Source organism: Candoia aspera, chromosome 3 (genome assembly GCF_035149785.1).
Source record: "Candoia aspera isolate rCanAsp1 chromosome 3, rCanAsp1.hap2, whole genome shotgun sequence".
Taxonomy (NCBI): Eukaryota; Metazoa; Chordata; class Lepidosauria; order Squamata; family Boidae; genus Candoia; species Candoia aspera.
In genome coordinates, this window is record NC_086155.1 from 134,607,363 (window position 1) to 134,617,289 (window position 9,927).

Sequence of the window (9,927 nt, forward strand, 5' to 3'; positions counted from 1 at the left end):
GAGAACGTCAGACACAAACCACTCAAAATCCCTGAGCATTTCTGCAAGCCCAAAAGTACATTTTAAAAACATGACTGAATTTACAGAAATATAAATCACAGCTGAAATCTGTTTTCTGACATGGTGTTCTTAAGAGACGCCAACAAACCTGGTCAAGAGCTGCTGCTGCTGAGTTTACATTTGCCTTTTCAGAATTGCAATGCACGAACAATCACAGTCCTCTCAGCCATATTTTATAGCTATCACAAAGTTTTCTTCAATTTTTATCAACTAGAATTACAGTTCTTTGGGGGAAAATGATTTTACTTTTTTGTTTTTATAATAATTTTATTAAATTTTTAAGCAAAAAAGATAAAAACTAACAAGAACTAATATTTAAGAGAAAGAAGGAAAAGAAATAGAGAACAAAGCCATAAGTACAAAAAGAAAAAAGAGGTATATACCTCTGATCTTTTTTAAACAACCCACACATACGTAAGACAGTGCCTGTAGCCTCAGTATATGTCTTTCTTGGAAGATGTCCATAATTTTCCAACACTGAAAAATGTGTTTGGAAAAGAAACTACAAGGTGTTATGGAAGATCAGATCCAGGCTATCTGTGATGAGGCTAATATTTGGCATGCATTTTCATCAACATATAAGCCTGGGGTTAAATGTGAAGCAGGACGGGTCACACCTGGTCAGGAAAAATAGCTGAGTATGTTGATTCTTGACCTCTCATCAGCTTTTGGTACTATTGACAATAATATCCTGGAGCAGCTACTTGGATTTGGAACAGTCCTGGTGGGAGGAATGTATTATTCAAAATTAGATGACTGTTCAGAAGATGGCAGTGGTGATTTACACTTCAATTTCATAGCTTCTTCACTTGAGTGTTCCTACAGACAGAGAGCTTGATCTTATCCCTCATCAGTTAAGCTACATGAGACCATTATGTGAGACATTCAGGGTCTGATGTGTGACATCAGAAGGCTGTTAACTTTCAACTCTTACCTTTTTGACATAAGAGAGGCTGAGTCTCTCACACTGGTGCTGAGCTAAGGTAATTGGCTGAATGAAGGCTAACTAACAAAATCTGTCCAAAACAAGACACAGTCATTATTGGTAAGTGGTTCTTCAGTCTAAATTAAATCTATGTTGAGGGGGTTGCACTCTTCCTAAAGGGTTAGTCTTCTATGTTGGGAGTATTTTTAGGCCCATCATTGTCATTAGAGACTTGAAGAAAGTAAATCCCACAAACAAATGATGAGACCTCATTTAAAGTAACAGTACAAAACTCGGTTGCTTTATTATTCTTTTTTAAAAAGTAAGTATAGAATTTAAGGCAGAGCTACCACATAAGAATCAATTGAAAATGTGTTAGAATACAGAGATAAGAATCTCCTTTTTAAATTTTGAGTCAGTATTGTAGTACATTGCTTTCGAAACAGATACAAAATAACAGATCAGTTCAAATAAAGTTTCTTTATAAAATGCTTTGCCCTCTACTTTTATATTACCTGGGATCCTTTTTCCAATTGTCAGTTTGTTCCAGAAGCTGAACCTTTCTTTAGAATCTCTATGACAGCTTTCTTCAACCTTATTACCCTGGAGGAACCCTTGAAATAATCTTCAGGTCTTCGGGAACCCTTGCATAAAAAGTAGTAGTATGTGGTGCACAAAATTAAAACACGTTTATTTTTTTAATCACAATCTCTTGCAGAACCCCTAGTGACCTCTTGTGGAACCCTATGGTTCCCTAGAACCCCAGTTGAGAAAAGCTGCTCCATGAGGTTGCAATCCCAGTCGTACTGATGATTTGTCACAGAAGCTATCAATTATTTCCCTTGACAGCTGTATTGATTATAAACTTCATGCCATCAGAGGATCCAGGTGAATCTCACTAAGAAAATATGGAAAGAAATTGGAAATAGAAAAGGGTTTCTACTTGAGTAGAAGCCTCTGTGTCTATAGCTACATTGGAGCGCCTAAATTTCCAGGATACTGAACCCTATTGTTTGCTCCACAGCAATATCTGTTATGTTTACATCTCTGTTGTGTGCCAGACAAATGCCCAGTGCAGTAAATACTGGAGAAGTAGGTGTTTGAAAGGCCACATGTGCTTGATTGCTCATGTTTATAGTGCAAGAATGTGTTACAGGCCAGTTATAGTACTGCTTTTGTGGGAGAAGTTAAATGTCATGTTTCAGTTTTTTGTTAAATGGAGTGTAGGCTGCAAAACAAAAAGGTTGTACGGTTATTTACTACAGTACGTTGACAATCAAATTCCTGATACGTTATCACTGCCCAACTATTCTCATAGTTAAATGAAAGCAAATGAAGAACCCCCACAAATGTATCCTACACACACATAATTCAGGAGTCCATAGGAACAATAATAAATGAGTGAAAAAGATCAGTAAGATATTTGGGGAATGTATCATGTGTCACACATCTGTATCAGATATTGGAATATGCCTGACAAAAATCCTTAATGTAACTGAGCTCCGGTGAAATATAACATGTATTGTAGCTTGCTTCACTAGCTATACAATCAGAGGAATGTAGCTGAAAGGAGACTATTAAAATATTTCACCAGCTAGATTAAGAAGACAAGAATTAGCAGGTAGGAGTGATGTAATTATCTTTTGTGGTTAGGTCACAGAAGATCTAAATAATCACATATTCATGGAGTACTATCCACTCCAAAACTCTGTTCCACTCCATGGATATCCAAATGTTGGGAAGAACTAGGAGCTCCCAAACAAGAGAGTGCTTTTCCTCCCACCTTCTTCAACTTGTGAGCATCTTAGATGTATAGAGTTCATGCAGAAATACTACCTAATCATTTTTAATATAGTTACTGTTTTCTTACATCTCAATTTAGTCCAGAACAATCAGGGAGGAACACACTAGTTGCCACTAATTCACAATGAACAGCCTATCTCATGTGGATCCTGAAGCCATAGAATGAGTGAACAGAAAGATTACAGGTAGTCCTTACTTACTGACCACAATTGGGACTGACAACTCCGTTGCTAAGCAATGTGGTCATTAAGCAAGATATCACATGACCATGAAGGACTTACCTCACTTCTGCCATGGTCATTAAGCAAATCATGGGTCGTTAAGCACAATGTCACATGATCACAACTTGCGACTTTCTGCCGGCTTCCCCAGTGACTTGTTAGAAGCTGGCTGTGAAGGTTACAAATGGTGTTCACGTGACACTGTGACCGTCATAAATACATGACAGTTGCCAAGCACCTAAATCACGGTCACGTGACCACGGGGATGCTACAACAGCCCCAATGTTGAGGACTGGTCATTAAGTCTCATTATTCAGTACCATAGTAACTTCGAACAGTCAGTGAACAAGTGGTAAGCAAGGACTATCTGTATAGTTAATGGGGTAACAATGGTAATCAGCAGTACCTAAGCTGACCTACATCTTAGCTATTACACCCCATTGGCTCTAAAACAAAGCATCATCCTAGAATATATTAATAAAGGGGAGTACTTACCCCTCAAAGGAATGATTGTGTTTATTTGTTTAATGCATTTATGTCCTATGTTTCTGCCATAAACATAAATTATCAATAGGTTGCTAAGATCAGATTTGTTTCTTCCCACTGGTTTCTGTCCTACTCAAGATGGATGGTTTCCAGTTGTGAAAGCAACAATTGTAGCAGGATCACTGGGGGAGGGAGAGAGATTAGGCCAGTATCCACCCAGCGCATGCACACACACAAACACACATGGAGACAACATGAGGGGTAGCAGACAACAGAAACACACAGAGATGCAACATGTTGCTTCATTACCCAGAAGAAATGCTACTTATTGGCAGCTGCTGTTAAAAGGGTTGGAAAAACTTTCAGAAGCTGTGCTCTGCAGGCTTTCCCTACATTCTTAAATTATTTAAATAATTATTTTTAATTATATCTATACACATTATTTATAATCTACCCATGACATCATGTGGAGTCACTCAACTGCACCCATTGCCTAAAAAGGGTATTAACTCCTAAAACACACAAATACCCAATATTATTTACTTGCATAACTAATATAAATAAGCACACTTGATTTTTCACTTGTAACAACTTATTCTTAAAAAAAAAAAGCAGTTTCATACTGGAATCATAGAAAGGCAACGTAAACCTAGCAACAAAGTTCACACCATCTTATAATTTGTAATAACAGTTCTGAAGTGTTGTTTATTTCACCAGCAATTTTTGATGAAATTCATGGCAAAGCAGAATATAAGTAAGAAGGAATACAATTGGAATAGATAAACTTTCTCTAATTAAGAATAGCTACAAATAGTAGGTCGTATTTACCTCCATCAGAATAGGCAGTATTCTTCCTTTGCTCATAATAGCAAATTTGTTTATATTTTTCTTTTTTTCCTTATGAGAAAACCCAAGTATTGTCTGTTTCGGTTATCTAAGAACAGGCTGACTGAGTATCTCCTATATTTCACCAACTTTCTTCTTTTCTAAGTAAATCGATTCTGCACCAAGAAAGGATCAGTAACAGCTATGTCACAGAGTAAGCTTCATTTTTCTGACAGCAGTATGGAGCATCCCCTAATGGTCTACTTAAAGAACTCGTTCTATCAAAATGGTACATATAGTCCACCTTCTGTTAAGATCTCAGAGCAGAGATACAGATGCTGTATTATATCATGCTCCCATGTACACAGGATTCTACATAACTTCCACCCTCCACTTGGGATTTCTCTATTTATGCACAGTAAATATCCCCTGTGGTATTTTAAGCTACAATGACCACCAGGGGGCATCACATGACTGGTTTTGTCCTCATTGGGAGGAAAGTAATGTAAGTCATTTCAATTCTCTCTAGAAGGTTTGAATCCAATACTGTAGAATAACACCTGGTTACCCACATCTAAGGAATCCTAGTAACAAAGCCGGTCATGGGGTGCCTCCTGGCAGTCAATATAACTGAGGAACTTGCTGTATTTTTGGGTAGACAAGACAATCAACTTCACTACATACTTTAAGGCCAACACATAAAGTAACTTATGCTGAATTTACAAGTCACACAGATCAGAACACAGGTAGTTAAAACTGTAAACCCATGTTTATAGGACACAGCATCCAGAACATGAAGGATTTTGAAAAATAATGAGGTATATAACATAATACCTTATTGTAATATCTAATACAATGGGTGTTTAATATCTATACTTATCGTAAGCCCTTTACTTCTTCTTCCTTGCCTTCTCTTCACTTAATTTTAAACCTTCTCTTTCCTCTCTCAAACCAAATGCTAAGACACAATTTAACCATGTTTTCTAAATAAACCACAATTGACTGACCTTGAACATTTTGCTAAACCATATACTAAGCTCTATAAAACACAATAGCTTTAGTTACCTAATATACTTGGGAGCAGAAGGCTTAAAGTCAGTGTTGATTCCTGACAACTGTCTTGACTGGTCCCTGCAGTTTTCTTGGCAAGATTTTGGAAGCAGTTTGCCATTGCCTGCTTCCTAGGGCTGAGAGTGTGTGACTAGCCCAAGGTCACCCAGCTGGCTTTGTGCCTAAGGTGGACTAGAACTCAGTCTCCCAGTTTCTAGTCTGGTGCCTTAACCACTACACCATAGTGGCTCTCTTTCATGTAATATATTAGGCCAAAGCCAAGCAAACTGCCTCATATGGCTTATTCACATATGAACTCATCCTACAGAACCAAAACAGAAAAACTAAAAGCCATTTGTATTTGTATTTTTATATTTATAGTTATATGGAATTGTTTTAGCGATTTGCCATTTTTATTCTTTGTAAGCCGCTCAGAGTCGTCGTACACGAGATGGGCGGCAGAGAAATTAAATAAATAAATAAATAAGTCAACTCCAGAAGTAAGTCTGAGACTTATTTCTAAGTAAATGTTCATTCTAGTCCCGCCTTAGGCACAAAGCCAGCTGGGTGACCTTGGGCCAGTCACTCACTATCAGCCCTAGGAAGAAGGCAATGGCAAACCACTTCCGAAACCTTGCCAAGAAACGGCAGGGACTTGCCCTGGCAGTCACCAGGAATCAACACTGACTCTAAAGCACCAAAAAAAGTGCATACAGGTATTTTGAAAGTATAATTAGTTTGTGAATCTGACCAGACTTCCATTTTTGGTTACAATTATATGCCAGCATCCCTCCAAAACCACAGAACAATTTCAGCTTCCCAACCATCCTGTCATAAATGACTTAGCTGAGCAGAGTAAATACTTGAATCTTTTGTCCCTTATATTTTTAACTGCTTATCCATTAGCCTTCAAGAGTTCCTGCTCATAACAGTTTGGTGTAATCACAGCAGTAACTTATTCTACTCTATAGGCTATGAACACAGTGGCACTTTCTTCCAAGTAATCATACATAGATTTGTACATAAACAAAGCTACTATGATCTAAATCCTAGCAATTTGTATGGGTGGAACTGATTTCCAAATCAATATACTATACTCAAGGCTGTAGCTGGTTGTAAATACAGTATTTTTCATTCCTTCCCTCTGGTGGTGGAAAGTCAAGCTGGAGAACAAACACTGCACAGCTTTAGAAACAGCTCTAGGTTTTGCTTTCATTTCATAGTCAGTAGAGTAAGTTAACTTCCATTTCTCCTTCTCTACTAAAAGCTTCCTCCCATTTCCTAATGATGTTTTCTTCTAATTCAATTCTTAGTTTCTTTACGTCACATTTAATTATTCCCAGAGTTCTGGTAATTAAAATCTAATATCCCTGTAGTTTACCTGGGCTTACTGCAGTTTTATTTTTCTGAATCCAGTAATTTCACTTCTGGCACCCTAGTCCTTTGGTGTCTAATCCTGGAATGCCCTTCCAATTGGTTTATTCTTTTTTTTTTTAATGGAAGTCCAGCAGTGCTCAGTGGGGGCTGAATTTTAACGTGTAGCTTGATTTCTTTCTCCTTTAAGTTTGCACATATTTTATTGCTGCCTCTGTCTCCTTTATTATGATTGTTTGGTTTTGGTTTTGGTTTTATAACAAAAAAGCACTGACAGAAGCCACCCATGGACCACAGTACATGGGATGACAATGCAAAATGGGTAGGCCTGTATGAAGCCAATGGACATGGCAAGAATTTTCCATATTTTTTCCTTCTTTAGGGAAGAATTGATGGGAAGTATATGCTTGTTTGTTTTAACAGCATTGTCTGTCTTGGAGTTTATGTGACAGTTTCTGTATGTTTCTCCTCAAACAAAAGTGCTGCCAATTTTCAACATTCCTAGTCAAAGGGACTCGGGGAGTTTCAGAAAAGGGGCTTGGAGGAGCATGCCCTCCTGAGGCCATTGGTGCTCTACTTAGCTGGATTCTTGGAGGAATTTAAGGCTAGATCACATCTTCCATTGCCAGGCCTTCTGTGACAGCATGATTTTCTGAACTGATTTGTACTAAATGTACAACAGTACAGGCTAAGAGTTACACAGCAGTGATGTAGCAGCCACTGAGCTCTAGGCTAAATTCAGATCACAGATTGTGATAAAAATAGGATGATGCCCATGAAAGCTAATGTCACAGTATTTTGAGTCCTTTAGATCAGTGTTTCTCAACCTCAGCAACTGTAAGATATGGGGACTTCAACTCCCAGAATTCCCCAGCCAGCATGCTGGGATTTGATTTACAGTTGCTGAGGTTGAGAAACACTGTTTTACATGGACAATTTATTCAGCTAACTATCAAAAGACGTTTTGCAATTATTCCATTCCTCACTTCAATGGATTTTCTACGGGGTGGGGTGGGTGGCGGGAAAGCATGTGTATTATAAACATAAGATTTCAGCTGGATGCACACAACACCTGTTTGGCTGGTTTGTAATTCAGTGTGATGTGCGAACCCAGCTGGGGTAATTAAATCATGGTTCATTTAACAGTAAGCAAGCATGTGTGTGCATGACATCAATGGCTAGTTTCAGGCAACACACTGAGCCAAATTGTTACTAGCTTGTTTATGGTTTAGCATATTGTGAATTCACCTGTTATTAGCTTAGCACATTATGAAAACACAGCAAGTCTTGCTGAAGAGGGTTTACACATGGGAGGCACAATTAATGCAATAAAAAGGAACAATCTCTTCTTTTTGTTCTCTGATGGAATAATTTTCTAGGAATAATGCTGGCTAAAAATTTAGAGCGTTGTCATCCAACTGATCCGCATGGGAGCAAGCAGGGAAAGGCTTCTCTAGCCTAAGTAACCAAATTAGAAATCGTTTGTTTAGTATATTGTCTAAATTAGATATCCTGGCATCCAGAATACAAACCAAGGTTTATTTTTTGTTTGTGGTATCCTAGTTTCTTTGGAAATAACTTTCCAGAATCTTGGCTGTTCTGTGTAAACATGGCTATTACCATGTTCAAACTGACTGGTTGTTTGTATAACTAGCTAACCCATGATTAACTGAACCTTGACTGGTTGAATTATCTCAACTGCCTAGATTCACACAAGACATTAAGCCAGAATTTCTCAACCAGGGCTCCATGGAACCCCAGGGCTCCGTGAGAGTTCACTAGGGGTTCCCTGGGAGATCACATTTTGTTTAAAAAATTATTTCAAATTCAGGCAACATCACATTAAAGAGGCAAGTTTCATTCTTTATTTTTAGTTTAAGAACACTGTTAATGCATATATACAGGCCTACACATGAAACAAACATAATTTTGTAACTTCTGGCCTATATTTCAGCCTGGATGTGCAGGGGTTCCCCAAGGCCTGAAAAATATTTCAAGGGTTCCTCCAGGGTAAAAAGGTTGAGAAAGGCTAAGCCATAACCATACACTGAAAAATTTACACAACGTGCTGAGGTACAAACCAACTATGCTTTAGTATAATGTGCTGTGTAAATCCAGCCATATTTTGCTAGTCATTGTATTACAGAACATTTGCTATCAAAATGCTTTTAAGATGCATTTGCAATGAAGAATAATTTCTGTTTCTGACATTATATATATATATATATATATATATATATATATATATATTCATTTCTTGTAAATCCATAATTGTGTAAGCCATTTTTTGAAGGTGATAGGAAGTGAAAGTTGGTTATTAAACTTACCCATCCACAGGTGCAAAATTACAAGCGTATTGATAAAAACATATAATCCATGTTCAGGTGTGTCACTATCTCTCAGACCAACTTCCTAGGGACATTGTTGTGGTGAAAAAAATGGGAGAAGTGATCTTGAGACTCTGGAAGAAAGGTATGATATAAATTTAATAAATAATTCCAACTGAGTCAGTCTCCCAGTAATTAAGAATACTATTGCAACCTCCATAATACACCGATGAAATATGAAACATATTTCAGTTTTGCCCCCTAATCTTATGATGGATAAAAATATAGGCTGCACACTAGCCATAGCCAATTCCGAAAATGAGATGACTAAATGGTATTTTGCTAGGGCACAGAGGGAAGCTCACAGCCACGGTCGCGAGACCACTCGAAGGATCTCAGAACTACGCGAAGTGACGCAACCGCCGAACTTGCCCCCTGATTGGCTGGCGCGGAATGTTCCACTTCGATCTCGTCCTCTCCTGCTTATTTGACCGACCCCCCCCCATTCCACTCTCCCGTCCCCCCTCCCTTCACTCTCTTCTTCGCCCGGATCGAAAGGATTAAAGCAGCGTTCGTGACCTGCGCAGTCCGGCCATTCTCCCTTTCGCTCGCTTGCCCTGTGCGCGAGGACTTTACGCGCTGCTTCAGCAGCTGACAGGAACAGCGGCCGCCATTGTCGTCATCGCCTCCTCTCCAGCCAGCGCCGTTGCAAAGCTCACCCCTCCCGCCGCCCTTCCTCAGCTTGAATCAGGGCTTCCTCTCTGAAGGGCGGCGGGAGGGGGAAGGCGATGAACGGCGGCGGCTCCTGACCACCACGGTGGCGGCGCTGAGCCCGCCCCATTCACGCCCTTTCCCG